We start from the raw sequence: 17,642 nt of genomic DNA on the forward strand, positions 1-17,642 counted from the left end.
CCAATCGGAATGCGTTCTTCTCAACTTCTGCTTGACTGGAGGGCATTCTAGCTTCAACGGCAATCTCTGCTCCACTATCTCAGAATCCAAACCAGGCATGTCTTGATAGGACCAAGCAAACACATCTGAATACTCTCAGAGAAGATCAATCAACCCCTTCTTAACATCTAGACACATTCGAGACCCAATCTTGACTTCCTGCACATCATCTTCGGAACCCAAGTTGACTAGCTCAATCTGCTATTCAAATGGCTGAATGACTTTTCCTTCATGCTCAAGAAGATGAGATAATTCATCACTCACTTCCTCATCACTTTCCTCCTCAGCCTCAAACACAGGGAATTCAAAATTTGGAGAAGGAGAAGGATCATTGTATTCAATGAGGTTAGAAACCAACCTGCATAATGATTTGATATTTTGATTTTAGGGAAGTGAATTTGTGAACAAATATTATGCAGATGGACAATTATATTATTTATTTATGTTTTTTGTGATTACCTTTTTCAGAATAAAACAAAAAGTAAAAATAAAACATCACAGATGTGGATGAATAGAATTATATTTTATTAATGATCAAATTGAAAATGCCCAAACAATGTTCACTTCTCCCTTAGGCATAAGAAAAGGATTTTCAAAAACAAATAAAAGCAATTACTTAGATCGATGCATAATAACAGGAATATCAACAACAGTCCAATTGTTGCAAGCTTTTCCATGCGTCACAAAATTGGTGCAGTCTTTCTCTTCATCATCCTCTAGCACAACAGCTAAGTGTTGTTCATTACCATGAATGAACCCTCTGCTACGGAAGCTAAGTTGCGTATCCTCTAATCTAGCAGCTGATAAACCTTGCTGAAAACCCACACCAGTTTTGTCCTTGTTGTCGGAGACTTCTACCATCTTCCCCCACTGATCAACATTCCCTTCTTCAAAAATCTTCCTTGCATTTTTGAATGAGGACATGGGTGCCCTAACTCTCTTTCCAACAACAATAGATAAGGCTTGGATAGGAGTTCCAACCTCATCCTCAGCTTCAACGTAAGAGAAAGATGACAGGTGGCTGACTAGCAGCGCCTTTTCCCCACCAACAATGACTAGCTTCCCATTCTTGACAAATTTGAGTTCTTGATGCAACATGGAGGTAACAGCTCCCGCCTCGTGGATCCATGGCCTTCCCAACAGACAACTGTAGGCCGGGTGGATATCCATTACTTGAAAAGTAATTTGGAAGTCACTCGGACCTATCTTCACCGGAAGGTCCACTTCACCAATCACCGTCTTGCACGAACCGTCAAAAGCTTTGACGATTACGCCGCTATATCTCATATGCGCTCCTTGATATGACAACTTTGACAATGTTAACTTTGGAAGCACATTCAACGAAGATCCGGTATCCACTAGCACATTTGATAAAGCGTCATCTTTACAGTTCATGAAGATATGCAAAGCCAAGTTATGATTCCTACCCTCCTCCGGGAGTTCTTCATCACAAAAATTGAGATTATTACAGGAAGTGATGTTAGCCACTATATGATCAAACTGATCCACTGTAACATCATGTTCCAAAAAAGCTTGCTCTAGAACTTTCTGCAGTGCTTCTCTGTGCGCTTTTGAGTTCATCAATAGAGATAATACTGAAATCTTTGAGGGGGTTTGGAGCAGCTGCTCCACCACATTGAATTCACTTTTCTTTATTAGCCTGAGTACCTCATCATCGTCGTTAGGCTTCAAGCTGTTGGATTCATTAGACTAGCACCTTGGAGTACTAACTGGTTCTACCACAGGTACACCCACCTTCTTACTAACAGATAAATCTTCTACGTTCTTTGGGAACACCGACCCAAACACACGACCACAGCGGGTCACCTTAGTAACATCAACAATGCTTACAACATAACTGGTCGTAGGTAACGTAACATCTTGACCATCTTTCATCATAGCCGCATTATACTAATAAGGAATGACTTTATCGGATGCATACGGGACTGGACCCGCCAACCGTATAACCAACAACGATACCGATCTCTTAGTGTCACTGTTACTACTGCTGCTATCATATTGGATCACTACTCTTTCAGGAGTTTTGAAAACGGGAACAATAACATTCACATCATCATTTACGTGACGGGATTGAGCAATCTGGATTAAGCCTTCATCCATCAACTGCTGGATATCCCTCTTTACAACCACACAACCCCTAGGGTTGACACTACAGATTTTACAACCATCATGATCGTGTTCACAATCTCTAACCAAGCAAATATCCTTGTGCATTGTCACCAAGGACCTCCTAATGAAGCGTACATCGAATATCTTGAACTTGCCTGGACAACCGTCCACCATATTAACAGATGAATTACCATGAGCGGGCAAATGATTAGCTTTAACATTCGGTGCATGGTTCTTAAAGGACATCATTCCACTCTTTACCAGCTTCTGAACTTCATATTTGAGGGGGTAGCAGTTCTCTATGTCATGTCCGGGAGCTCCTTGATAAAAAGCACAGCGAAGTTCCGGTTTGTACCACCAGGGAAGTGGTTCAGGGACTTGCGGAGGATTTCTTGGTTGTAGAAGGTTCTTGTGAACCAAAGAGGGATATAGTTCTGCATATGTCATCGAAATAGGGTCAAAAGAGACCTTCTTCCTCTCAAAATTCTGTTGCTGATGATTGTTGGTATTGTTGTTGTTATAGGTGTTTGTTCGTTGCTGTGGTTGTTGCTGTTGATGTGGTTGTTGTTGAATTGGTGCTGATTGATTTGTTGAAAACACAGGAATAACTGAAGATACTTGACGATGATGTTGATGGGATGGTCGACTTCTTCTAATCTGAGGCCTCCTTTGCCTCCTACTGGTCACTGCATTAGCTTCATTGTGCTTCTTCTTGCTAAACCTGTTGCCACATCTCTTGCTGGATGACACCTCCTCTCTAGACAACCGTCCTTCTAGGACACCTTCTTCGAGCCTCATCCCCATGTTTACCATTTCGGTAAAATCACTAGGGGCACTGACAATCATCCGCTCATAATAAAATGAGCTCAGGGTCTTCAGAAAAATCTTGGTCATCTCCTTTTCCTCTAAAGGAGGCATAATCTGAGCAGTAAGTTCTCTCCACCTCTACGCATACTCTTTAAATGTGTCTTTGTTCTTCTGAGACAACGATCTCAACTGATCCCTATCGGGAGCCATATCAATATTATATTTATACTGTTTCACAGATGCTTCGCCCAGATCATTGAACGTGCAGATGCTCGTACTATCCAATCCTATGTACCACCGCAAAGCGGCACCAGTCTGACTATCTTGAAAATATTAGATCAACAATTGATCATTATCGGTTTGAGTAGACATCTTTCTGGCGTACATCACCAAATGACTGAGTGGACATGTATTTCCTTTGTATTTTTCAAAGTCAGGCACTTTGAACTTCACCAGAATCTTCACATTTGGAACTAAACACAATTCCGCAACACTCTTCCCAAATAGGTCCTTACCCCTCAAAGTTTTCAACTCCTTGTGCAGCTTAAGAAATTGGTATTTTATCTCATCCATCTTCTCAAACAGATAAGGGACCTCAGACATCTCAAAATGATAGACGATGTCTTCTACACGAGGCAGGGTATGCACAACGGGTGACGGTACAGACATGACCGTGTTAGATGTCGACATAGAAGCAAATATAGGCGTAAAGCCTTCGAGCACAAAGTTTGGCGGCATTCCCCACGGGAATGCGGCAGGCATGTTGGGCGCGAAGTGAGTAGTAGTTTCGGGAACATTAGAGGTAGCCACCTCTGAAATGACAGTCCTCTGAGGAGGAGGAGTTGCAGGCGTTGGAGAAGACTGGCTCTGTGCATGTAGTACTGACTCCATAATGGTAGTCAGACGGGCGATCTCCTCTTTTAAGTCTCTATTCTCTTACTTAAGATGTTCCATGTTTCTGGAGTGATTGGCGTGAGTATTATACCGATGAGTCAGCTTGGCTGAAGCACAGAAGAAACACCAATGAGACATCTGGCGAAAGAGAAACTCGATGATGCAAATGATGCATGAGATGCAATGTTTGATTATTTTTATTTTCAAGGAACTTACTATATTATTTGCAAATATATATAACAACAATTGCAACAATTTGGTATGACCATAAAAATCTCTCATTTATATAATTGGAAGGATTACACTGAGTACAGTTTCAGAAACCAAATGAAAAATACAAGAGAAAAGGAGACTAGTCATCCTAAGGATCCCTAACACCAATGTCAGAAGATCTGGCTGTAGGCACGTACTTCCTTCGAATGCATTGGATCTCGGTTTCAAAAGAAGCCTTCATCCGAGTCTTCTCGAGGACAACCTGATCAAGCAACGGAAGGTTGAGGCATACTAGAGGAAGATAAAACCTTTGGCTCTCTCTGTCTCTTTGTCACTCAATCTTCAAGTAGCTCAATAAGTGCATCTTTGTCCTTAGATTCAAGCTGCAACTCCTCATGCTTTCTGCTTAAAGTATGGAAACGCTCTTCCCACATATCCTTCTCTTGTTTCATCTTTGTGAGCGTGTCTTCCAACTCCTCTACATCTTGGTTAGGGAGAGTTAATGGTTCAACCACAACCATATACATAGCTCTCTCACAAGGATAATTCATCTTCAACTCCAAAGTTCTCTTCTTCACCCAAAGAGTGTAAGCTTCCAAATCTACACAATTGTGCGGACCAAGCTCGGATCTTCCCTTCCTATGCAAATTATGCCAAGCATGCACAATCTTCTGCTTGAAATGTTGGGGATCTTTACCCTCTTGATAGAAAATACCTTCTAACAAAGTGTTATTAGGTTTGTCTTTCAAGGGGAACCCAAGTTGACGACGAGCCAAAGCAGGGTTGTAGTTAATTCCTCATTGTGTACCAATAAAGGGTACATTAGAGAATTCACCACAACAATCAATAATATCCAAACTGCTCAAAGAAGGATCATACCAAACTATATCATAATTAGTTAGAGACCTAAGTCTCTGAGACCACCGTAGATATTGTTTGTTCTCCACAAAAGCAGGCGTCTGAGGCAAGTGCGAAATAAATCACTTGTACAGAAGAGGAATGCAACAGACAATCGTTTCACCATCCTTAGAATTCCTTAGATGCAAAGAGAAGTACATATCACCCAACAAAGTAGGCACAAGATTCCCAATCAAGAAAATTCTAATGGCGTTGACATAAACAAAACCGTCAATGTTAGGGAACAAAGTCAATCCATAGATGAGCAACACAAAGATAGCTTCAAAAGCATCCACACTACCGGCTTGAGCAAAGGCAGTAGCTTCCTTGATGAGGAAATCAGATGGCAACCCAAACAATCCTCCTTTCTTCACCCAATGAGCCTCTATCTCAGACTTCTTCAAGTGAAGAGCTTCATCCATAAGATGAGATCTGGGAATCTCTTCCAATCCACTAAATGTCACTTTCTTAGAAACTGGTATTCCCAAGAGATTGGCATACTCCTCCAACGTAGGCACGAGAGGAAAAGTGAAGCAACGGTAGAGAGGATCATAGAATAGAACTGCACCAACACACTCAAGAGTCCTTCAACCACATCAGCAGACAAGATAGACAGAAGCTTCTCACGACGTTGTTTCAAGTCCAAGGGATCTAATACAAAATATGCTAGCTTCCTTAGCTCTTTCAAATCTGGACATCTGAAACTGTATTTCTTAGTGTTCCTTCGTCCATAACCCATGGTCTGAAAAATATTTGCAAATAACACCTCAGTTCCTTGAAATTTTCGTGTGATGAATGTTATGATACGCATGAATGCATGAATGCAACAATCACAAATAAGGGATCACACACAAGGGAAACAAACAAAGCTCAAGGGATGAATCAAGTCATTGTCAAGATCAATCATACATTTTGGTGGATTATGGTTTACACCTTATCAACACCCAAGTTCCATTGATATTGACAAGACTTGATTGAATCAACCAAGAATCAAGGGTTTGTCGTAAGTCACGAGCATGGAGTCTGGGTAAGAACCATCCCAAAGGAGTGAACTAAGGATAAAACCTATAGATCATGTTCTAAAAAGTTCCCAGAGTCTTAATTCCATCTATCGGATATTATAGGTTGGGATGACCGACTCATCCACCCATAATATTCTCAAGAGAAACTCGTCTGAGTGTAGTATTGTGTAACAATTGTTATCAAGTCTACACTTAAACAGTCTCTACACTACGTCCTAAATAGGACAAGAGGGGTTAAATTTTCTACGGTCCTTAGCTTCTCGGACCCCAAATTAGAGATAGTAATGCCTAACCACAAATACTTGTGTGACATTCCCAAATCCAAAAGGGTCTCCACTGAGCAGATGGGTCTCAAGCCAACTTGTTAAGGACTACTCCACACAAGTCGAACATGACTATACCATCCTCCTATCTTAAATATACTCATGTTCGGGTTAGAACTTATCTCACCACTCAGAGATCAACAAGCACAACAAGCAGATTATATGATACCAACAAATATACATACATCAAATATACAGTTATATACACAGAAAAAGTAGGTTAAACCCACTGGAGACTACTCCCCAGCAGAGTCGCTACTTAATTTCTGTAGCGGAAAATTCATGATCATCAAGCTATGGACAAGCTAGACATCAAATAAACAAGAGTCGCCACCGCACTTTTATTGTTTCCAAGGGAAAAGGGAAAAGTACGAACAAAACCCAAAAGATAATAAGTTTTCAAATCAAAACTAATAAAATGCCAGAGATTACAGGTAAGGAGGTTGGTTACACAGAGGGAAGGTTTTAACACCCAAAGTGTCTTAGGTACTCCTAGGGAGCCCTTTTTTGTGTGCATATGTGTTTTTGTACAAATGATGTTTGCAAACAAATAGAATGGGGGGATGAGAAAAGAATTCATTAATTATATTTTTGTGTTTGACAAGACCTTCAGACTTGTGCCTACGTACCAACATAAAAATGAAAAAACCTCATAGTTCGTGGTATCAATTTCAAAATGGATGCATTGCTTTTTAACAAAAATTTAAGTTTGAAACGCACAAAGGCCTAAAATGGTTTGAATGAGTTAGTTCTTTTTGGCTTTTGAAAATTTTAAGTCAAGTATAGTTAAATCTATTTACAAGTTTGATTAAGAAAAGAAGTTTGAAAATGCAATGGCTTAAGGCCAAAGTTTCTAGTTTGTAAAATGGTCAAAGTTTAGGAAACAAACACAAACAAAGAAGTTTTTTTAAAAGGAGGGGGAGATTTTGAAATTAAATAAGTGGGGAGGAGATGAAGAGACTAATCCTAAGCATAAATTTAAAAGTTGAGAGTTGAAAAGATCTGACCAATGGGCTACAATCCAATTGACAAGAATGTCATATAGAAACCCAAATCCCCCTTGGACTTTTAGAATCAAGCAAAAAACAATGCACAAATAGTAAGTTGAAGAACAAGGCTTCAAATAAAGATAGCCACATTCAAGCTTAGCAATTCCATGATCTTCTTCAAGTTTTGCCTATGTAGCAGATGAATTCCAAGATAGCACAAATCACAGGTTCAAAATACCAGCTTCATAATGATCATGTTGCAGATGAACTCAAATGGATCTTCAATGATGTATCAGATGAAGTTTCAAATCACAAGCACTTGGTTACATGAAAGTTGGCATTGGCCAAGTTCTTTGCGTAGGGAATGTTGCCTAAATTCTAAGTCCAATTGTCTCAGATCAAACCAACAATCCACACAAGATACTTTTTAGGTTTTTTTGTTCTTATTATGTACATTAATGGTCAAAGACTACACAACCAAACACAATATACACGAACAAAATATATCACATAATATGGTCCAAGCGGAGAAAGTAAAAATGACATTAACATAAACAATTAAAATGGTATGAATAATGGCAAATGAATAAAGCTTAAAAATTAAATTTCATTGAAAGTAAAGGACTTGAAATTAAATGTTAGTTGTTAATAAGTCAGAATTTATTATTGCTTTTGCTTTTGCTGTTTTGTTTAAGTCATTCTTTGGAGAACACTCAACCCACTTATCACAAGCATGAATCCTTGAACCAAGACATCTTCGAAAGGAAGGAAAAAAGGTCAAGTTTCCACACAATACCATGAAAGAGGGGAGACTTACAATCTCACTAACTAGAATACTATGCCTTTGTGTCAAAATTTAGCACCATGTTAAGCAATCATAATTAGACTTATATAGAAGTCACAACTATTTGAGGTTAAGCAATATAATTTTGGTGTTAATGCATGTTAGAGACATAGTATGATGAACTATGCTCATGAAACATACCATGCACAAAAAGAATATGCAAAGTGGGGGATCTAATCTCATCCATACATTTGTTGATTTTGTAATCAACTAGCCTTAAGATATAGAGATATCATAGGTCCATGACATGAATGCATAAAGAAGGGGAATGAGATGAAGAGGAAGGGGAAATGGATCAAACTCAAATTGGACAAAGAATGACTTTTACCAAGTTAAGATCATTCATTCATTTTGAGAGATGGAATGTACATTCCATCAATCCCCTAAATCCAATGATCTTAACCTAGCAAAGTCAAATCAATCTTGACCAAGGCCCAACAACACAAATCAAACTTACAAAGTCAATTAAAATGGCTCTACACAATTAATTTGACATTTAAACAATTAAAAATATTAAAAATAATACATTAAATTAAATATGGTTGGTCAATTTCCTAAAATCTCATCCAAACACCAAATAAATGGACATGAGGTTTATCATAGGTCAAATAAGGTCAAAGGACATTGGAGAAAAAATTTCAGAATTTTTGAAAGCTTAAAAGTATTTTTAAACAATTAAAAATATTCACAAAATCAATTAAATCATGAAAAATATTAATAATGATCCAAAAAATAATTTTAATTCAGAAAACGAAAGAGGAATAATATACCATTCAAGTTGTTTACTTTTATGTCATTAATTCATATTAAATTTAATATTGATCCAAAAAATATGAAAGTTTCACCAATTTTTTTTAAAATAAATTCCTCTTTCATTTTTTGAATTAAAATTATTTTTTGGATCATTATTAATATTTTTTATGACTTAATTGATTTTGTGAATATTTTTAATTGTTTAAAAATAGTTTTAAGTTTCCAAAAATTCTGAAATTTTTTCTCCAAGGTCCTTTGACCTTGTTTGACCTATGATAAGTCTCATGACCATTTCTTTGGTGTTTTGATGAGGTTTTAGGAAATTGACCAACCATAATTTAATTTAATGCATATTTTTATTATTTTTGCTTGTTTAAATGCCAAATTAATTGTGTAGAGCCATTTTAATTGGCTTTGTGTGTTTGACTTGTGTTGTTGGGCCTTGGTCAATGTTGATTTGACTGTGCTAGGTTAAGATCATTGGATTTAGGGGATTGATGAAATGTACATTCCATCTCCCACAATGAATGAATGATCTTAATTTGGTAAAAGTCCTCCTTTGACCGTTATGTGTTTGATCCATTTCCCCTCCCTCTTCATCTCATTCCCTTTCTTTATCCATTTATGTCATGGACCTATGGTATCTTTATATCCTAAGGCTAGTTGATTGCAAAACCAACATAAGTATGGATGAGATTAGGTCCCCCACTTTGCATATTCTTTTTGTGTGTGGTATGTTTCATGAGTATAATCCATTATACTATGTCTCTAACATGCATTAACACCAAAATTCTATTGCCCAACCTCAAATAGTTGTGACTTTTACATAAGTCCAATTACGATTGCTTAACATAGCGCTAAATTTTGACACAAAAGGCATAACATTCTAGTTAGTGAGAGTGTAAGTCTCCCCTCTTTCATGGTATTGTATGGAAACTTGGCCTTTTTTCCTTCCTTTGGAAGATGTCTTGGTTCAAGGATCCAGGCTTGTGATAAGTGGGTTGAGTGTTCTCCAAAGAATGACTTAAAAAAAGCAAAGAAAAAGCAATACTAACTTCTAATTCACTAACAACTAACATTTAATTTCAAGTCATTTACTTTTAATGCACCTTAATTTTTAAGCCTTATTCATTTGCCATTATTCATAACATTCAAGTTGTTTACTTTTATGTCATTTTCACTTTATCCACTTGGACCATATTTTGTGATATATTGTGTTTGTATATACTTGTTTCATTGTGTGGTCTTTTGACCTTAATGTACATAATAAGAACAAAAAACCCTAAAAAATATTTTGTGTGGACTGTTGGTTTGATCTGAAACTATTGGAGTTAGAATTTAGGGAACACTCCCTATGCAAAGGACTTGGCCAATATCAACTTTCATGAAACCAAGTACTTGTGAAGTAAACATTCATCTGATACAATATTGAAGATCCATTTGAGTTCATTTGCAACATGATCATTGTGAAGTTGTTATTTAGAACAAGTGTCTCATGCCCTCTTTGAAGTCATCTAATACATGAGAAATTTTGAAGAAGATCATGGAGTTGCTAAGCTAGGATGTGGATATATTTAATTGATACATTGCTCTTCAACTTGCTATTTGTATATTGTTTGTTGCTTGATTCAAAAGTCTAAGGGAAATTTGGGTTTCTATATGACATTCTTGTCTATTGGATTGCAACCCATTGGTCAGATCTTTTCAACTCTCAACTTTTAAATTTGTGCTTAAGATTAGTCTAATCATCTCCTTCTCACTTATTTAATTCCAAAATCTCTCCCCCTTTTTAAAAAAAAAACTTCTTTGCTTGTGCTTGTTTTTCTAAACTTAGACCATATTGCAAATTAGAAACTTTGACCTTATGCCATTGCATTTTCAAACCTCTTTTCTTAAATAAAACTGTAAATAAACTTAACTATACTTGACATAAAATTTTCAAAAGAAGATAAAAAGAACTAACACTCATTAAAACCATTTTAGGCCCTTGTGCGTTTGTTAAAAGCAATGCACTCACTTTGAAATTGATACCATGAACTACGAGGTTTTGATCCCTCATTTTTATGTTGGTACGTAGGCACAAGTTCGAAGGTCTTGTCAAACATAAAAATATAATTAATGAATTCTTTTCTCATCCCCACACTCTTTTTTATTTACAAACATCATTTGTATAAAAACACATAAGCACACAAGAAAGGGCTCCCTAGGAGTACATATGACACTTTTGGTGCTAACACATTCCCTCTGTGTAACCAACCCCCTTACCTGTAATCTCTGACTTTTTATTAGTTTTGATTTGAAAACTTCTTATTTTTTGGGTTTTGTTCGTACTTTTCCCTTTTCCTTTGGAAAATATAAAAGCGTGGGGGCGACTCTGGTTTTATTGACGTCTAGCTTATCTATAGCTTGATGATCATGAATTTACCGCTACAGAAATTAGGTGGAGACTCTGCTGGGGAGTAGTCTCCAGTGGGTTTAGCCTACTTTTGTGTGTGTATATATTAGTGTATTTGATGTATGTATATTTGTTTGTGTGATATAATCTGCTTGTTGTGCTTGGTGATCTCTGAGTGGTGAAATAAGTTCTAACCTTAACTTGAGTACAATTAAGATAGGAGGATGGTATAGTCATGTTCGACTTGTGTGGAGTAGTCCTTAACAAGTTGGCTTGATACCGATCTACTCAGTGGAAACCCTTTTGGAGTTGGGAATGTCACACAAGTTATTTATTGTTAGGCATTACTATATCTGATTTGGGGTCCGAGAAGTTGAGGACCGTAGAACATTTAAACCCTCTAGGCCTATTTAAGACGTAGTGCAAAGACTGTTCAAGTGTAGACTTGATAACAGTTATTACACGATACTACATTAAGACGAGTTTCTATTGAGAATATTATAGGTTGATGAGTCAGTCATCCTAACCTGTAATATCCGATAGATGGAATTAAGACTCTGGGAACTTTTTAGAACATGATCTACATGTTTTATCCTCAGTCCACTCCTTTGGAATGGTTCTTACTCAGACTCCATGCTCGTGACTCACAAAAAACCCTTGATTCTTGGTTGATCCAATCAAGTCTTGTCAATATCAATGGAACTTGGGTGTTGATAAGGTGTAAACCATAATCCACCAAAATGGATGATTGATCTTGACAATGGATCGATTCATCCCTTGACCTTTGTTTGATTGCCTTGTGTGTGATCCCTTACTTGTGATTGTTGCATTCATGCATTCTTGCACATCATGACATTCATCACACGAAAATTTCAAGGAACTGAGGTGTTATTTGCAAATATTTTTAGACCATGGGTTATGGGCGAAGGAACACTAAGAAGTACAGTTTCAGATGTCCCGATTTGAAAGAGTTAAAGAAGCTATCATCTTTTGTATTAGATCCCTTGGGCTTCAAGCAACATCATGGGAAGCTTTTGTCTATCTTGTTTGCTGATGTAGTTGAAGGACTCTTGAGCGTGTTGGTTCAATTTTATGACCCTCTCTATCGTTGCTTCACTTTTCTGGATTATCATCTTGTGCCTACGTTGGAGGAGTATGCCCATCTCTTGGGAACACCTGTTTCTAGAAAAGTGCCTTTTAGTGGATTGGAAGAGATTCCCAGATCTCACATTATAGATGAAGCTCTTCACTTGAAGAAGTATGAGATAGAGGCTCATTGGGTGAAGAAAGGAGGATTGTTTGGGTTAACTTCTGAATTCCTCATCAAGGAAGCTACTGCCTTTGCTCAAGCCGATAGTGTAGATGCTTTTGAATCCATCTTTGTGTTGCTCATCTATGGATTGGCTTTGTTCCCTAACATTGACGGATTTGTTGATGTTAACGCCATTAGAATTTTCTTGATTGGGAATCCTGTGCCTACTCTGTTAGGAGATATGTATTTCTCTTTGCATCTAAGGAATTCTAAAGGTGGTGGAACTATCGTCTGTTGTGTTCCTCTTCTGCACAAGTGGTTTATTTCGCACTTGCCTCGGACGTCTGCTTTTGTGGAGAACAAACAATGTCTACGGTGGTCTCAGAGACTTATGTCTCTCACTAATGATGATATAGTTTGGTATGATTCTTCATTGAGTAGTTTAGAGATTATTGATTGTTGTGGTGAATTCTCTAATGTGTCTCTCATTGGTACACAAGGCGGAATCAACTACAACCCTTCTTTGGCTCGTCGTCAACTTGGGTTCCCCTTGAGATATAAACCTAATAACACTGTGTTAGAAGGTCTTTTCTATCAAGAGGGTAAAGATCCCCAACATTTGAAGCAGAAGATGGTGCATGCTTGGCATAATGTACACAGGAAAGGAAGATCCGAGCTTGGTTCGTGCAATTGTGTAGCTTTGGAAGCTTACGCTCTTTGGGTGAAGAAGAGAGATATTGAGTTGAAGATGTCGTATGCTTGTGAAAAACCTATGTCTATGGTTGTGGTTGAGCCATTAACTCTCCCTAACCAAGATGTAGAGGAGTTAGAAGACGCACTCGCCAAGATGAAGCGAGAAAAGGATATGTGGGAAGAGCGTTTCCATGCTTTAAGCCGAAAGCATGAGGAGTTGCAGCTTGAGTCTAAGGACAAAGATGCACTTATTGAGCTACTTGAAGACCGAGTGATAAAGAGACAGAGAGAGCCGGAGGTTTCATCTTCCTCTAGTATGCCTCAGCCTTCCGTCGCTTGGAAGAAGATTGCTGATCAGTTTGTCCTCGAGAATACTCAGATGAAGGCTTCTTTTGAGACCGAGATCCGATGCATTCGAAGGAAGTACGCGCTTACGGCCAGATCTTCTAATATTGTTGTTAGGGATCCTTAGGATGACTAGTCTTCTTTTCTCTTGTATTTTCATTTGGTTTCTGAAATTGTACTCAGTGTAATCCTTCCAATTATATATATAAAAGGTTTTTATGGTCATATCAAATTGTTACAATTATTTTTAAATATACATGTATTTGCAAATAATATAGTAAGTTCCTTGAAAATAAAAATAACAATTAAGCATTGCATTTCATGCATCATCCGCATAAGCAGGTTTCTCTTTCGCCAGATGTCTCATTGGTGTTTCTTCTGTGCTTCAGCCAAGTTGACTCATCGATATAATACCCATGCCAATCACTCAAGGATTATGGAGCATATTGAATAAGAGAACATAAACCTGAAGGATGAGATTTCCCTTCTGACTGCCATGATGGAGTCAGTCCTAGCTGCTCAGAGTCAGCCTTCTCTAACACCTGCAACTCCTCCTCCTCCTCCTCAGAGGACTGTCATTTCAGAGGTGGCTACCTATACCGTTCCTGCAACCGCTTCTCACTTTGCACCCAACATGTCTGCCAGATTCCCGTGGGGAATGCCTCCGAATTTTGTTCTTGAAGGCTTTGCGCCTACCTTTGCTTCCATGTCGACATCTAGCCCGGTCATGTCTATGCCGCCACCAGTTTTACATACTCTACCCCGTGTCGAAGACACCATTTATCATTCTGAGCCGTCTGAGGGCCCTGATATGTATGAGAAGATGGACGATATGAAGGATCAATTCCTTGAGCTGCGAAAGGAGTTAAAAACTTTAAGGGGTAAGGATCTGTTTGGAAAGAGTGTTGCGGAACTTTGTTTGGTTCCAAATGTGAAGATCCCGGTGAAGTTCAAAGTGTCTGACTTTGAAAAATACAAGGGGAATACCTGTCCACTCAGTCATTTGGTGATGTACGCCAGAAAGATGTATACTCAAACGGATGATCAGCTATTGATCCATTATTTTCAAGACAGTTTGACTAGTGCCGCTCTGAGGAGGTACATGGGACTGGATAGTGCGAGCATCCGCATGTACAATGATTTGGGAGAAGCCTTCGTGAAGCAGTACAAGTATAATGTTGATATGGCTCCAGATAGAGACCAATTGAGATCATTGTCTCAGAAGGATAAGGAGACATTCAAGGAGTATGCATAAAGATGGAGAGAGCTTACCGCTCAGATTACCCCTCCTTTGGAAGAAAAGGAGATGACCAACATTTTTCTCAATACCCTGAGTTCATTTTACTATGAGTGAATGATCACCAGTGCCCCCAGTGATTTTACCGAGATGGTGAACATGGGGATGGGGCTCGAAGAAGGTGTCAGAGAGGGACATTTATCTAGAGAGGAAGTGTCATCCAGCAAGAGATATGGTAACAATTTCAGTAAGAAGAAAGAGAGTGAAGCTAATGAAGTTTCTGTGGGGAGGCAAAGGAGGCCTCACGTAAGAAGAAATTAACCACCCTGTCAACATCATCATCAAGTATCATCAGTAATCCCGATATTCTCAGCTAATCAGTTAGCACCAATTCAACAACAACGTCAACGACAACAACCATAACAACGAACAAACACCTACAACAACAGCAATACCAACAATCATGAACAACCAAATTTTGAGAGGAAGAAGGTCTCTTTCGACCCAATTAAGATGACTTATGCAGAGTTATATCCGTCATTGGTTCTCAAGAACCTGTTGCAACCAAGAAATCCTCCTCAGATTCCTGAACCACTTCCATTGTGGTACAAACCAGAACTTCGCTGTGATTTTCATTAAGGAGCTCCCGGTCACGATATTGAGAATTGCTACCCCCTCAAGTATGAGGTCCAGAAGCTGGTTAAGAGTGGAATGGTATCCTTTGAGGACCGTGCTCCAAATGTCAAAGCTAACCCACTACCTACCCTTGGGAATTCATCTGTTAATATGGTGGACGGTTGTCCTGGAGAGTTCAAGGTATTTGATGTATGCTTCATAAGAAGGTCCTTGGTGGCGATGCATAAGGATATTTGGTTGGTTAGCAATTGTGAGCATGATCATGATGGATGTGCTATTTGCAGTTTCAATCCCAGAGGTTGTGTGGTTGTGAAGAGAGACATCTAGAGGTTGATGGATGAAGGCTTGATTCAGATTGTTCAATCCCGTCATGTAGATGACGATGTCAATGTTATAGTCCCTGTTTTCAAAACTCCTGAAAGAGTGGTTATTCAGTATGATAGTAGCAGCAGTAACAACATCAACAATAGATCGGTATCACCGTTGATTATAGGGTTAGCGGGTCCAGTCCTGTATACATCTGATAAGGATGTCCCATATCAGTACAATGCTACTATGTTGGAGAGTGGTCAAGAGGTTCCTTTGCCTATGACCAGTTCTGTTGTAAGCATAGTTGATATTACCAAGGTGACCCGTAGCGGTCGTGTGTTTGGGCCGGTGTTCCCAAAGAACATGGAGGATTTATCTGTTAGTAAGAAAGTTGATGTACCAGTGGTAGAATATGTTAGTGCTCCAAGGTGTCAGTCTGGTGAATCCAGCGGCTTGAAGCCTAATGATGATGATGAGGTACTGAGACTGATCAAGAAGAGTGAATTCAATGTGGTGGAGCAACTGCTTCAAACTCCCTCGAATATTTCTGTAATGTCTCTATTAATGAACTCAGAAGCGCACTGATAAGCACTGCAGAAAGTTCTTGAGCAAGCTTACGTGGAACATAATGTTACGGTGGATTAGTTCGATCATATTGTGGATAACATCACTTCCTGCAATAATCTTAATTTCCGTGATGAAGAACACCCTGAGGAGGGTAGAAATCATAACTTGGCTTTGCATATCTCAAAGAATTGTAAAGATGACGCTCTGTCAAATGTGTTAGTAGACACCAGGTCTTCATTGAATGTACTTCCAAATTCGACTTTGTCCAGGTTGTCATACCAAAGAGCGTCTATGAGATATAGTGGCATGATCGTCAAATCTTTTGACGGTTCGCACAAGACTGTGATTGGCGAAGTGGACCTTCCAGTGAAGATAGGCCCGAGTGACTTCCAAATTACTTTTCAAGTAATGGTAATCCACCCGACCTATAGTTGTTTGTTGGGAAGGCCATATACTCATGAGGCAGGAGCTGTTACTTCAACGTTGCATCAGAAGCTGAAGTTTGTCAAGAATGGGAAGCTTGTTATCATTGGCGGGGAGAAGGCGTTGTTGGTTAGCCACCTGTCATCTTTATCTTATGTAGAAGCTGAGGATGAGGTTGGAACCCCATTCCAAGCCTTATCTATCACTGAGGAAAAAAGAGTTGGGGAACCAATGTCCTCATTCAAATATGCATTGAAGATTGTTGAAGATGGTCGGTCAGATCAGTGGGGGTAGAGGTCTCCAACAACAAGAGCAGAGCCGGATTGGGTTTCCAACAAGGTTCACCAGTGGTTAGATCTGAAGATGTGCAACTCAGTTTCCGTAGCAGAGGGTTCATTCATGGTAATGAACAACACTTAGATGCTGTGCTAGAGGATGATGGAGATGAAGACTACACCAACTTTGTGACGCATGGACAAGCTTACGACAATTGGATTGTTATTGATATTCCTGTTATTATGCATCGATCTAAGTAATTGCTTTTATTTGTTTTTGAAAATCCTTCTCCTATGCCTAAGGGAGAAGTGAACATTGTTTGGGCATTTTCAAATTTGATCATGAATAAAATATAATTCTATTCATCCACATCTATGATGTTTTGTTTTTACTTTTTGCTTTATTCCGAAAATGGTAATCACAAAAAACATAAATAAACAATAAATTGTCCATCTGCATAATATTTGGTCACATATCACTTCTCTAAAATAAAAAATCAAATCATTATGTGGGCTGGTTTCTAACCCCATTGAATACAATGATCCTTCTCCTTCTCCAAATTTTGAATTCCCTGTGTTTGAGGCTGAGGAAGAAAGTG

The sequence above is a fragment of the Lathyrus oleraceus genome, chromosome 7 (genome assembly GCF_024323335.1).
Source record: "Lathyrus oleraceus cultivar Zhongwan6 chromosome 7, CAAS_Psat_ZW6_1.0, whole genome shotgun sequence".
NCBI classification, from domain to species: Eukaryota; Viridiplantae; Streptophyta; class Magnoliopsida; order Fabales; family Fabaceae; genus Lathyrus; species Lathyrus oleraceus.